General features: G+C 38.1%; 1 protein-coding gene and 1 long non-coding RNA gene across 3 annotated transcripts in view; both read right to left on the bottom strand.

Moving 5' to 3' along the window:
* PLEKHG1 (pleckstrin homology and RhoGEF domain containing G1) overlaps nt 1–1,070 on the bottom strand; it is a 134,054-nt gene extending 132,984 nt beyond the window's left edge. For both annotated transcript variants that reach the window (XM_056486225.1, XM_056486226.1), the window contains exon 1: nt 951–1,070. The gene's annotated coding sequence lies outside the window, so the exon portion shown is untranslated. The remainder of the gene's footprint in view (nt 1–950) is intronic.
* Nucleotides 1,071–3,730: 2,660 nt separating this feature from the next.
* Nucleotides 3,731–6,692, bottom strand: LOC130251767 (uncharacterized). Its single transcript, XR_008840234.1, has 3 exons — nt 6,605–6,692; nt 4,580–4,718; nt 3,731–3,795 (listed from the first exon to the last, which is right to left on the bottom strand). It is a non-coding gene; the product is annotated as an uncharacterized LOC130251767 (long non-coding RNA).
* Between the last annotated feature and the right edge of the window lie 7,672 nt (nt 6,693–14,364).

Below are 14,364 nucleotides of genomic sequence, written 5' to 3'. Positions count from 1 at the left end.
GGGCAAATGATTTAGCAAGTGGGGAAAAAAAGAATTTTCTCACAATACCAAATATCTTGATCAATCTCTCTCACTCTACCTTTTTGCCATTTTTCTCATTTTTTTAAGATTTTTGTGGGGATCTTGGACTAATTATGTCTATTCTAACACTGCATTCATTGATGCTCGGAGTCAGGTTTTTTTTTTTGCATAGGAGGAGAACATAATTTCATAGCCATGAAAATGGAATAAATATCCCTTGAAAGAAAAAGAGACCTCAGATTTTATCTTATACTGCTCATATTGTTTCTTTTGCATATTAGCAATCATGTCATGCCATATATTATAACAATAAAGTACTGAGTCTAGAAAACACTGTGCTGTAAGCAGGTTTTCTGTGTAGAATACAATGCATGGAGACAATTAAGTGTTATAGCAGGAGGGTAGTGATAGAAAAGAAATCGGTTAAGAAAAGGGAGGAAAAACACCATCATTTCTGACCTGCCCTCTCCCCCTTTCAGGAAGGCTGGGAGTGTTGGCCTCTCCACCTGGGAAGATACTCTGAAGCAGAAAAAGTAGTGGAAAAAAATTATTCTTGGAAGGGCAATCAGAGAGTGAGCGCATACACACATCCTTCCTTTTGAGAAGACTTTTCTGAAAAGTGCCTCAGATGTCTGTTGAGCTCTCATGGAAGGATTTTTCCTTTTTATTAAAAGAAATAATCAAAACCTTCCTCTTCATGTTTTGGAGCCAGCAACTCTTCTGATTGGAAGCAGTTTCCAAACCTTTTATTGAACAAACCTAAAAAAGGTTTGCACCAAAGACAAAGAACATGTCTCAACTTGGAGACAACAGCTTAGGCAGCAATATTCTACCTAAAACCCATCAGTAATTAACATGCACTCATCATATCAATCTCTGCCTAAAGACAGTTCCCAGCAGCTTTATGTTAAAGGAAAATATATACTCACTGTAGGTGTTCTGCTTGCATTTACTGTAGTAGACTAGTGGTGAGCTACAGGCATACATAGAATGAGGTGAATCAGAGGAAAATTTGTATTCTTCCATTTGAAGAACACTTTGGGTTTGGACAAGGCTGTTAAAACAAGTAGTAAAAGGAAATTAAAATTAGCACTGGATATTTCTCTCAAGAAGTCCCCTTCCAAAATTCCAATGAAAATTGGCTTTGACCTGGCAGATTTATGAGGCTTTGAAACTTTCAGTTGGAGCCCGAGCAATAGTTTGTTTTGTGTTTAGAATAATAATACTCCTTAAGTGAGGCAAAGAGTGGCGGTGACACCACTATTTATGGCTTGTCCCTCTCAGTTTCTGCACAGGGAATGCAGCTGGACTGGTTACTGCTTTTACAATGACCACATGCTTTTTGTATTGGCAGTCCTCACATATTGAAAAACCTCAAAACTTTTCCTCCAGAGCAGAGGATTAATTAAAAAGAAGAGGTTTAGGAAACTGATCTTTTCAGTTGTTGTTGCTTGCCCTCTTATTTAAGCCATTTGTTTGTTTCAAGTTTCCAAGTTTTTCCCCCAAAGCATGAATACTAGAAGCTGAGATCTTCACATGTTTTAGGGTTCTGTCATCTGAGGCCAGATGAAAAGCACTAAATATCATAGTATTAGCAATAAACTTGACAGTCACCAACACAAAAACTTGAAAGAGCTGTTTTGTCTTCTCAAATTGCATTCTTGATGAAAGATAAAAATGCCTCAAAAAGTTTGCACAGCATTTTTGACAGGTGGACATATAAATCTAATTTAAAATTTAGTGTTCTTGCCTTTCTTCTGGAGTTTGTATAACTAACTCTAAGCTGAAGTTTTTTTAATGTGCTGAAAGTACTTCTTTCTGTACAACCTTCTAAAAATTGGCTCAGTAATGTAGTTTGCCTTTTCTAAGTGGAGGCACTGAATAAAATGGGATTTTTTTCCCCCTCTCCCTATTGAAAAAGCTAATAGCATTGTTTTTACTTTTGTACAAGAATTCAAGAGCTCCAGAATCAATAGGCTGTTTCATATCCCATCATCAGCAGATACTGGGCTGAAAGCCAGTTTCTTCACGATGGCTTTGTTTAGCCTAGAGTTTTGTAATTCTAGTTAATTGATTGCTGGTTTGTTTGAGTTAGCACAATTGAAAATGGTAATGTAGACATCCAAAAAATATTTGGGGCAGAACAGTTCATTAATCAAAGTCAGAGCATGCCCAAAACTTTGTAACAGACCAGGTGAGGTTGGGTATAACTTCTCTCACCTCTCTCCCACCTGACGCTCAGGAGCTCCATCCACACCTCCCTGGGGTTTGCTGCACTCATCATGGGTCTCATCAGGGCCTGGGTGGGGTACATCAGTCTTTGGATTACAGGTGAAAGCAGACAGATTCTCTGCAGACAGAATAAACCTTCCACGAAGTCCCCAGCACCAAAGGGAGACAGGATGAGGCATCCTCTTCAGAAGCAAAAGCAGTTGCACACAGCACTTTACCCCTCATTAGTGCAAATAGCTGAAGCAGCGAAGGTTACTGCAACTGAACCTTTCCTTTCACCTCTACTTTACATCTGAGCGTGAAAGATGCTGTTGTTTTCTTCCACTTTCATATGTAATAACCACAACATAATCGTTGGTGGTTCCTCATGCAGAACAGAACTGTGCAAAGAACTCTTCTTCTGCAAAGAAACATAAAAGATATGAACAGACACCTACAGTTACATTGATGTACCCAAATTGAGAAGGGTGTAGGTCATTCTGATGTGGATGTAATAAACCAAAGTACTAGATTTTTTAGCACTACCCTATAAAAACATGGCAATTATGAAAAAGCATAACTGATCTAGACACTCACTATAGCATTTTGGACTGATACAATAAACTAAGTGATAAAATTATACTGTTCTTTAGGCTGTGTGTCCCTTGCCCTCAAATAAAAGGACTTGCAGTTCAGGATCCCATGGTGCGGCCGCAGTCCCACTGGTGGACACTGTAGCACAGATGGGATTTGGATGTGTTTACTATTCCATTGTTTGACTTTATCCTGGCGTAGCATGGTTCACTATGTGACACAATGGTTTCAGTCTTCACTGCTGTTCAGCTTTCACCACCCATAGAAGAGGTTTAATGACAGAAAATTGTAACTTAGAGTTTCATGGTGTAATGAGGCTGGAATTTGAGCACTGGTCTCAAATCTTAGCTATGTGTTTTCACACCAGAACTGTGCTGTTCCTCACTGGTGAGTTTGCATAGTAGCTTATGTTGATTTTATAAGGCGTGAAAATAATTAAAAAGTTGCATCTGACTTCAGGTAAGACTATACACACCACTCCCAGTGAGTGCACATCAGACTTGACCCTCTGTTACTTATTGCTCTGGAATGGCTGACAGCAGCTTGCCATTGGCTCTCCCAATGGTCTGGGAGAACATACATTTTTATCTTTCCTCTTATATGGACAGTGAAAAGCTTTACTGTACTTACAACAGGCTGAAATAGAGCTGGTCCCTGCTGCCTAAGCTGTGCCATAAGCAGACTCATAAGCAGTTTCCAAAGTGCAGACTGATTAATGACAGCTCAGCATGGGTATGCTGAGAGACTCAGACTCATGATTGATGCCTGTGAAAAGACTGATGAACAGGGGGTGGTCAGGTCTGAGAAAACAAAACCCATCACTGAGATTGCTGAAAGCTGCTGACAATTGTTTTTGCACAGAGAGGCTATTTCTAAACATGAGAAAACTTACTGCTACTAACTGCTCTTCTGTGTTTCCCCTTCCTCTTGTCACAATCCCAGTCTTCCTGCCATGGTTAAAAAGGAAATCTGGAAGTAGGAAACAAGTCAAGAGGCAGCCCCACCTTTATATAAGGAGTCGTCTATGTTCCACAGAAATTACATTCTTACAATACAGAGAGTAATTATAGTTTTAATAATTTTTATTAATTAACTGAACTTCACTAGCCAACCATTATATTGATCAGTGTGTTATAGTTTATATATTTGACCTCCTTGTTCAAGGAGATTAACACCCCAAAAGCAGATGTCATATGTGACACCCAGAGTTTATCTGACATGTGAGAAGAGAGAGAGCACAGATAGTTAGAGGGGAGATTAAATAAGCCATGATGTTCTAAAGCCAAAAGTTTTAGACTGTTTATCCATTATTCTATTGTTTTCTTCATTTCTGTCATACAGGTTTCTGCCCTTGGAATATAGCAAAGAATATATATGTACCAAAGTCAAAGAGACAAAGTCAATAGTGTAATAGAAGAAGATTGGCTAAATGAAGTTAATATTTCTTTCCTAGAAGCCTCAGTCCCAGAACACTTGTTACCTTCCTCTTACTGTCTTTTTCACAGTCTAATGTTAAAAGGGGTGCCCTGATAAGTACAGCTTCCTTAATAGATCAGGAACTCCAGAATAAGGAAAACTTGAAGGAACAACAGCTCCATGTCAGACACTATCACTCCATACTTTTACTGTATGATGACAAAACTGCATTCAATATACATTGCCCTCCCTAAAGACCATGTGGAAGGCCAAGACAACACTATTTTTTTCCCACAGTGGAAAGTAAATTTTACTCTCAGATTCATAGTTCATGTACCTTCAAGAAAGGTTCAGTCCCATTTTCAGTCACTGAGGGACCTTCAAATGTCTTGGTCCTGGAATATGCCAGGAATTTCCCCCATGTCCACAGAAGCCACAATGAGCCGGTATCCCAGATATTGTGAGAAGAGCTTGTTCTGTAAATGTGACATAGAAAAAAATCACCTTGTGTGGGAGCCAGCACAGCATATCACTAGAAACAATGGTCAGTGGCCCAGCCAAGTGTACGTAGCATGGATGGGAAATCCCAGCCCTGAGACATCGACCTTCCTGACTGTCCCTCACCCACGAGAGAAAATTTTCTGTTCCACCGTGCTTGGCAGTGCCTTGTCCTTCATCTTTAAATTACTTCAAGAAAAACAGATAGTGAGAACATATGTTAAGCCTGTTTTTTAAAGACCCTTTCCTTATTACAAGATGCTACAGGGAGAGACCCACAGGCTATATATTATAGAAATCCATTGCATTTAAGCTTCAGTTAATAGCAGTGTTTCTGTTACATAGTGGGAGAAGACTTTTTTATGTTGAAAGAACACAGAACTCGACAGTTAAATACAGTAGGGTTTTTTCCAAAACATTTACCAAAGTGATTTTTGTTTTGTGAAATCCACGAAATTTTGTGTACATGCAGGGTTGAGTGTAAGAATCTATTCTAAGAGAAAACATGCGTATCCTTCATAACACATAAGTCATATAACAAGATGGGTGGAGCTTTCCTAGCGGAGGCTCTGAAATTGTTTCCTCCTAACAAAAGTTCAGAATCCATTTGTCAGCACATATAATTTCCTGTGCTCCTTGCTGAATTTCAAAAGCCAAAATATGCATCCTATTGTAACAAAACTCCTGGTTTACCAAGATAAATAAACAACAAAACAGATCTGCATGGTGTCAGAACTCCAGGCAGCTCTTTGTATTTGTTGGAAGATCTTACTGGGTTAGGAAACAGCAATTATTTCTAGGCAGATTCAAACATTTTCGACAGAGATTGTGATGAAAAAAATGTAAGGCCTTTTCCCCTGTAGCTGAGAACTTGAAATCCTCGGTAGTAACCTTAAACCTGACCATTAGTTCAACTTTGTCTCATGTTATGCAGCTATGCAAAACAAAGTCTGTTGATGAAATGAAAACAGTTTCCTAGAATGCCAAAACAGACTGCTCCCTCCCTACGGAAGACAGCCATTGCTCCAACAGTGAAGTATGTTTACTAATCTGTGTCATTGTTAACAAAGATATACTGGGGACACAGCATTTGAATTGAAGCCTCTGGTAAATGAAGTAAGTGATCATACTGAGTGAATTCAGAAAGAAATTGGGCCAGCCTAGAGTTTTAGAATCTTCCAGAACTCCAATACACAACTGGAAACAATTTAATAGTTTATTAAGCTGCAGCTCCATGGACGACTGAGCAAACCTGGTGTCCTATGGCCAACAAAGAGGAAGTGTGACCCTCACCTGGCCTCTCTTCTCACCTGCCCTGCTCCTACACTACCCACTTGGCGTCTGGACTCTTCTGGATGCTACCCTAACCTAGTAGAAGACTGCCCAGCTCTTCTGCTGAGTAATTTATCCTGCTGGGCCAGTGACTTAGAGTGCCCTCAGTCTGGAAATGAATCAATAGCAATGGACAGGATGGCACATGCATGGGCAAGAATAAGACTCTTGTATCTTGGAATCATTAGGTTGAGCAGCTGTGCAAGGAACCACTGCTCAGTAAGTAACAATATGACTAAACTCAGAAGTAAGGACTCACCTCCTCTGCTAAAAAAAGACCCTTCCTGACGACTTCAGCTAACTAATTCTTACTAATTTCATGAAATTACAAAGTGCATCAAGATATTCTGAAGGAAAGTTTAGGAAATCCCTGTGTTATTAGGTTTGCAGCAGGGAATCTGACTATCAGACATCCAAGAGAGAAGAAGCATTTTTTTGTAGCATTTGCTTTGCTAAAACATGTAGCAAAAATTGTCTTCCGCAAATACAGTATAGTTGAGCAAACCAGATAAAATCAGAAGTGAAAAATTACCATGTCTATAGTACCGCTCATCAGCAATAGCAGAACCCAAGTCCAGGTCCCTTGAGGCCATCCTGGCTCACTGTCATGCAGATCTCTCTTCTTTTCTCAATGCCTTGAACCCAGTAAGTGGTACATTATCTCATATTGTAGAGTCTTTAACTGTTACTGGTCAAGAGTCAACTCCACCAAGCTGCGGAAAAAACCATTCAAATGAACTTAAAGTACATTCTAGATGTTGGGCTTGAGAAAGAGTTTTGTTTCAACGACAGTTTTGATTCCAACGACAAAGTGTTTTCTCATAAATATCAATTGCTAGAAATACCTGTGGGATTTGCCATTTAACAGTTTCATTACAGATTCATGCAGGACTGAATGGACAATATTCACGCTTCAACAGAGTGAGACTAGAAGGCAATTCATGTCTCAGCTGTAAATAGCACACACAATAGTTAGTATCAACTTAGGTGCACTACTTGGATGTTTATTGACCTGTGTATCTAGACACATAGAAAATGTGCTAGAGCAGACTGTAATTCTGCTGGAGCCGTCTGAATTTTTGCTTGTGTCTGTGGTTTGCAGACCACACAAATTTCCCAGAATAAGGAGAACCTCCAAAACATTTCAATTTATGAAACATGTGCAGCCCATATGAGTAATGTATCCCAAAGGAATGGGAAATTATAGCTCGCACATGTGTGGATAACAGTCAACTGGTGTTGAAGGTAATTAAATTTTGTCACTAATTAGTTTCAACCAACAGTGTGCATTAATTAATCTACAGCGCTCCTGTGAAAGAAATACAGAAAACTCTGAGACTGAGGGTTTGTTGATGGATGAAAATTGATGTAAAACAGAATAGGGAGAAATTCTTAAATGGATAGCTGCTTCAGATTGCCTCTGAATGAACATTCCTATTCTGGGGCAAGTTCTAGCTTGCTTAGTCCAAATTCAAAGCAGCTTGAACTCATTTAGAAAGAGAAATAAAAAAAATCACCCTTCTATTCCAGATAAAACCAACCAAACCCCCAAACCAGTTACTCATTAAATCTATAGACAAGCCACAAATCCTATTATTTTATGTCCTGGCGTACTTCCACTGTTGCACGTTTTTTACATCTGGCAAGTGTGTTGGTAGAACGCTGATGATGCTCCCTTTGAAAGGATACAGTAGAATTTGGAGTATTCTGAAGGGGGACAGGGGTGGCTGCCAGTATGTCTCAGCACCTGCTCAAGCAAAGCAGGCCATCTTTCTTCAGCTCAGGATATCTTGTGGCCGGGGGAGAGGAGGCTTATAAAATCATAACTAGGACGGAGAAGATGAATAAGGAACAAATGTTCATTATTCCTTGCCATATAAACAAAATAATTTATCCAATGACAGGTTTAAAAACAGTAAAAAAAAACAAAGAGAACAATATTCCACACAACAAGAGCTGTATGACTCACTGCTAAATTAAGTTTGGATGTGAAAAATATTAGCAGGTTGAAAATGGCATTAGGCAAGTCAATTGGAGAAAGGTCCATCGAGGATAACTAAACAATGGCCCTAATGTGATATCAAGAGGAGGAAATGCCTGCAGCACTGATCACTAGAAGAAAGGAAAGAGGAACAGATCATTGTTGTATTTCTTAAGCTCTTTCCCCTGAGCTGTTGGTGCTGGCCATGGTCCGAGACAGGCTAATGGGATGCTCAACCAGCATGGGACTGCTTAAACTGGAGTTTTTATGAGTTTCCAGTGAAAACATCTGAGCTCAAATAGGCTTCAACACTGCATTTAAAAGAAGTAATGGTAACAGAGAGTGCAGAGCACCAGAGCTGGGTTTGGGTCTTGTTTTGAATCCAACCCTTTTGTGTTTCTCCTTTTTAGTTGCAGTTATGATTACTCAGTTCTATGTCTTTCCTATCTAAGGAGCTCTGCAGCTGTATGGGAGAGATGGCAAGTACTGTCACTATGAAACAAGAAAAAACTATAAATAAGTCCATGCCTTCCATGCCCTATATTTATCAGACTTTAAAAAAAAAAATCTCTTCATATAATAACCCAGATGAGTGAAAGATTTCTCTATGAGGATCTTGACATTTTGGTCACATCTCATTAATTGAATGGTCATCGTTCCAGAGGCTGTATATTGAGAATGAATTTGCCTTGTAACTATCTGGCTCTAAAACTTGATTGAAAGACACAATGAAGTCTTTATGGCCTTTCTGGGCTCTGACAATTTTCCAGTTACCAGAAACTATTGACAAGAAACTCCTCTTGCTTTTCTGTTTATTTCCATATTTCACTGTGCTGGTTTTACTTGATAATGCATTTTAAGGATTAAAACTCTCTCCAACATATTTTTTCATCCCAGTGCCATTAGTGTAGATATTAAAAAGAGGTTTTCAGTTAAGGATAAACAAATTCTTTTTGCCTAATTTTGACCTCACAAAAAAAACCTCAAACAAAAAACCAAAACTAAAACTGGATGAGAAGTTCAGTTTGACCTTTTTATGGTATTAATGAGAGAAAAGCCAATGAAAAAAATAGATTGCAGTGATAAATAGAAAAGAATTCAGAAGCGACAACATGTAATGAGGACATGAACCCTCAAATCTCCCACATATGCTGAGCCAGTTTCTGTGGAATGGTGGACAGTCTGCCATCTCTACTCCAGCATGCAAAGCTCAACCTACCAAAAAACCATACAACCAACCAACAGAAAAAACCAAACCAAACCAAACCAAACTAAACAAACAAACAAACAAAAAAAAAAAAAACAAATAAATACAGTTGGGGGAAATCATAATTTGAATTTGCAGGAAAATGGAATTCGTGGAAATTATGTCAATAAGAAGGTGGCTGATAAGGAGTGAAGTGGACCACACTTTTTGCCAAACCCCAAGACTTTAAAAAAATCTAGCTTTATATAAAGTAACCACCCAGTGGAGGATTTCTATATCTATATTTACATTCAGACCAAATTTAGAAAAACAACAATATGAAATTATAGAGGGATTAAAAATATACTTACTAAATCTTAATTAAGAAAGATTGTAGGAACAAAAATATAGTGCACAGAATTAAAAGCTCCAGGGTAACATTTTCATTACTTTGTGTGTTATATCATTTAGAATTAATGTTATACATACTATAAATCTTCCAGCATTCAAAATTTTAGAAATGAAAATGCCTGATGCCATTGAAGCAGTCTCCATAAAGCACCTCTAGTGAAATCCAAAGACATTTAACAAAGGGACATTACTGATGAGTTTTCTAGCATTTCTAGTATAGTCTGCCAATCACCCAGGGAGTTTTCATCAATAGAAATTATCTTAGAATTGTACTGTAGTAGATCTTGTTTAAGAAAGCAAAATTTGTTTATTCACTAATAATAGACAAGGGAAAAAAAGACTCTACAAAAATATAGTGGAGATATAAATTTCATGAATTACATACCTAAGTATCATGCATTTGTTGGAAACCTGCCAAAAAAAGAAGATGCTGAGGAATTCTGTGTTGTACTGAAACAGTCATCTTGTGATGCTATTCATGAGTTCCTATAGTATATGGACAACTTATAAATATCTTCTAAAATAAAAAAAGAATCTTTTTTAAAAATTCTGTGGACAGTAGAGCCAAACGAATACTTTCCCCATTCCCACCTCACCCCAAAAGTGCTCAAGGCTTGTTAAAAATAACAAGAGAGTTATAGCAACAAAAATAGAAGAGGTAGAAGGAAGGGTTCTTGCTTTTTTCAGAAAGCCAGGCATACATTATCATATTTCCCACTCCCAAATATTTGGGGTCTATAGAAACATTTCAGTCCAAGATGAACGTAGGCTAGAAGTCTCCATGATAATTATAAACCCACCAAGCTTTATTAAACTAGAGGTATGATAATCAATAATTGCTTTCACATGGCAAAGTCACGCAGGAAAAAATTGCTCCAAATTCCCATTCCAGATCTCCTATTTAAAGCTTATGTGGCTGCAGGGTAGCCAGGGAATATCATCGGACCGTGTTACTGCACTTCTTTCTCCCCACTGATCTGAAGATGTCTCCTGGGTACTGGAGACCTTAGTTTAGTTCCTTCCTCTGCTTGAGACAACTTGAACATATATTTCTAAACCTCAAGAGAGGGCCCAGACCACAGGTTTATATAGCACAGTTATCTGAATTTTTGGATTATGCTTCATCCAAAGCAGGACGTGCAACATGGAACCTGACGGTTCTGCTTCTCAGGGGAGCAGGCAAAAGCTGAGATCCCACTTGCTGAGCACTGATGGGGCAGTTCCAGTAGGCAGGAACCTGCCCAGCCTGAGAAGGACTCATCTCTGAAAAATCAGGAGGGGATGGCATCTCTGAGGAGAATTGCTTCAGTAGGATAGGAAACATAAACTCACATCCCAGGACAGTGTTCCGACAGATGAGCTGCAAGACAAACAGGAAATCCTTCTGATAGACTTTTCAAAACCACACTTTCTATCCCTGCCCTATTTTCCTCGTCTCTCTTCTACCACTTCCAAAAATAAAATGTTCCAACAGTGAAGAACTCAATCTATGTTGAACACAGCAACTTTAGTTCATCGTTCTCTCACAGTCTGTACCACACAGTGCAATCTGAGATGGCTCTGCTGAGGTTTTTGTGTCTTCTCAACACAACAATGAATACATTTACACACAAAGCTATATGAATAACAGTGGTCTGAAAAATGCATTATTTCAACTAGAGATGCCAAAATCTCTTTTCTCACATTGTGTCTTCAATCAATGATGAAATACAGAGAAGGCAGAGAGAAATAGCATTAATTTGCCTCTCTGGCTGCTCTACACATCCCTTCATATCTCAGTGGGATTTCTGGAAATAATGCAAAGCCTCTCCAGTGCCTGACGTGCAGTATCTCCAAATACGACAGAAGAGCTCTATAGGCAATAAGTAGGAAAATTTGCATAAAAATGGAAATTTCTCTCTCCATACAGAGAATATGCTGTGTCTGGCAAGCAGTATCAGCCTGAATTGGGATACATTTCTTTGCAAACACTAATATAGACACTGTCACATCCATTCTGCTGCTACTATGACAAAAGCAAGCAGCATTTAGCTCAACTGTTATGTATTGTTCAGTGAACAGGTTGTTTTAGGACATAACAAAAGACATCTATTTTTTGCAAATGTTTCTAAGGATAAACATGTGCAAACTTTTATGAGAAAAAAATCCTTTTTTTTTAAAACATATTTTTCTATTTGCTCATCAGCTTCTTGATTTTTTTTTCTGGAGTAGCAAAACAAAGCCATGCCAAGTTCTCAGCAGGACTATTTTCATAGTAGAACAAGTTTCAGAGTTGTGACTTGGTACTCTTCCACTATTAAAAACATAAAAATAAAAAACTGATTCCTCATCCTTCCTTCAAGGAAGGAACTAGAAGACACAATTTCCAGTGGTATTCCTGGTATCTCTGTAAGCAAAAGAGCAACAATAGCAAAAGTTTAGCATACATAATAGAGGAAGGAAGAGACAATGAAAGCGATGTTTGTGTTTATTTTCTTCAGTGTATGCACTCAACTATCACTGGCTTCAATGCAAATGCCATTTTCCATAACATCTAAAGAATGAGACTGTTGGAGCCTTGCCCTAAAGTAGGAACACAGTATAAAATTAGCCAGGCAAACAATCAGCAGTCTGCTCCAAAGCTGCCACTGTGTGGGGTGGCAATGTACAGACTCCTTTTGCCCAACTGGCCTTATTAGGAGTTCTCCCATATACTTTTCTGTTCTCATTTTGCTTTTAAATAAATAGAATCCAAATAGAAAAGCAGTAAGTCCCCTTAGCTACAGTAAACACAGGTGGACAAAACAGAATACAAGTTAATTTCTTATGATCTTACATTCAAAGAAGATAAAAAGCTCGTGCTGGGACTTGGTGTGGTCTTTTGGAACACAACTTGCTTTCCCAGCTTACTTGTGTGACCTCTGTACTGAATGACAAAAACTATCAATACAGTATGCAGAAATGATGTCACCCCTTTGGTATGAAGGGTGAGGGATGGCTCATTTGGGATATTTGTTTTAATGATATCACAGTCACACATCGTGTAATTTGAATCAAATAGGGCTTAAAAAACTCTATTGATCTATCTATGAAAATATTTTTTGTTTTTGGTACTCCAGTATGCTCACTGGCACTGTTACCATTTAAATGACTTCATAGCTGATGCAGTAAACATATTCAAAGATATAAACACCTCAGATTTATTAAAATATTGAAACAAATAAAACTGTCTCAAAAGCAAAAAAGAATTAAAAATCAGTTCCCAGTAACTGCAATGGAAAGTCACAAGTGGCATCTGCAAATTCACTGTGAATCTAAATAACTTGTCAGATCAACATCTGAACCAAATCTGTCAATAAGACTCATTTGCTTCACAAAAACTGCACCTTCAAAAAAACAATTCCTCAGTTTATACCTGTGACCATAATAATAAAAAGGGTGATGAAATCTTGATTAGCTCAGTTGGTGGGAGCATGGTGCTAATAACCCAAGATTTTGGGTTCAATCCCCATATGGACCATTCACTTAGGAGTTGGACTCCATGATCCCTGTGGGTCCTTTCCAAATCAAAACATTCTATGATTCTGGGATGTGTCCGTGATGCCTTAAAAATTCATTGTGGCATCATCTGTAGCTTACATGTGCTGAACTGAACAGCATCAGTAGAAATTTCACTTTCCATAGGCTTTACAAGTTGATTTTAATGCTGTAGGATCTCAGAATTATGTATAATTAATAAGAGCTAGACATTACAATAAATCTGAAATAACACAATAACTGAAAATACATTAGTCTAAATTATCATCTCTAAATTAAATTTTTAATTTTATATCAAGTTTTCATTATACTTACCTGGTTTATCACCTCTGTTTTTGAATTCACAAAGAACTAAAATTTTCATGAAAGGCATTGCTAGAAATATATCAAAGATACCAGTAGCCCCCAAATTTTCACAGCTTCCTTGCTTTACTCTCAATGCCAGCCACCTGTGTTTCACATGAAGAGTATAAATTAGTTCAGGATATCCTTTTTCTGAAAAGCAGTAAAGAAAAACATCAACACAGATCACTAGTAGCTGTTGAACCAGCACACAAAGAAATAAGAATTTAGGCTATTCTCCCACAGTAGGAGGTAAAAACAATTTTCTTTTGTATGCTATCTCTTCATGAAGGAATCTACAGGGATATCTGCTGTGGATGATACCTGGCATAGTTTTATAACAAAAGGACTGTTCTAGGAGTGCATTTATTCAGCATTTGCCCTACACTAGTTGGAATAAGTATGTGAGTTTATACATCCATTTTGGCTCCTCTTAGTGAGCTCTATGGGCTTAGGTGACAGAAGTTTTTGAAGGTAAAACTTTCCTGCATCATATATTCTCCTGCAGTGTTTACTGTAGTCTGTTAGCACTGCAGTGACGCCTGCAGTATCCTGCCAAGTATTAGTCCACATCTAAAAGGTGTAGTGGGAAATATTTTTCATAATACTTGCATTTAGTTCATTTAACTGTAACTGTCATTTGGTTCCAAAATCTGCACCCTGATACGAGCAATTCTTAATTTAAACCAACTGCTCTCTTCACATGTGAAAGGAAAACTATGGTAGCAAAACCTATGGTCACTATGGTAGCAAAACACCTGGGATAAACTCCTGGGCCATTGAATAAGCTAGTTTTGCCAGTAACTTCAGGAGACCAGCATTCAGTCTTCTCCTTTACAGAATAACAGATAATGAA

Source organism: Oenanthe melanoleuca, chromosome 3, assembly GCF_029582105.1.
Source record: "Oenanthe melanoleuca isolate GR-GAL-2019-014 chromosome 3, OMel1.0, whole genome shotgun sequence".
Lineage (NCBI taxonomy): Eukaryota > Metazoa > Chordata > Aves > Passeriformes > Muscicapidae > Oenanthe > Oenanthe melanoleuca.
Note: the sequence above shows the minus strand (reverse complement) of the source record. Positions and strands in the feature narration are given on the sequence as shown.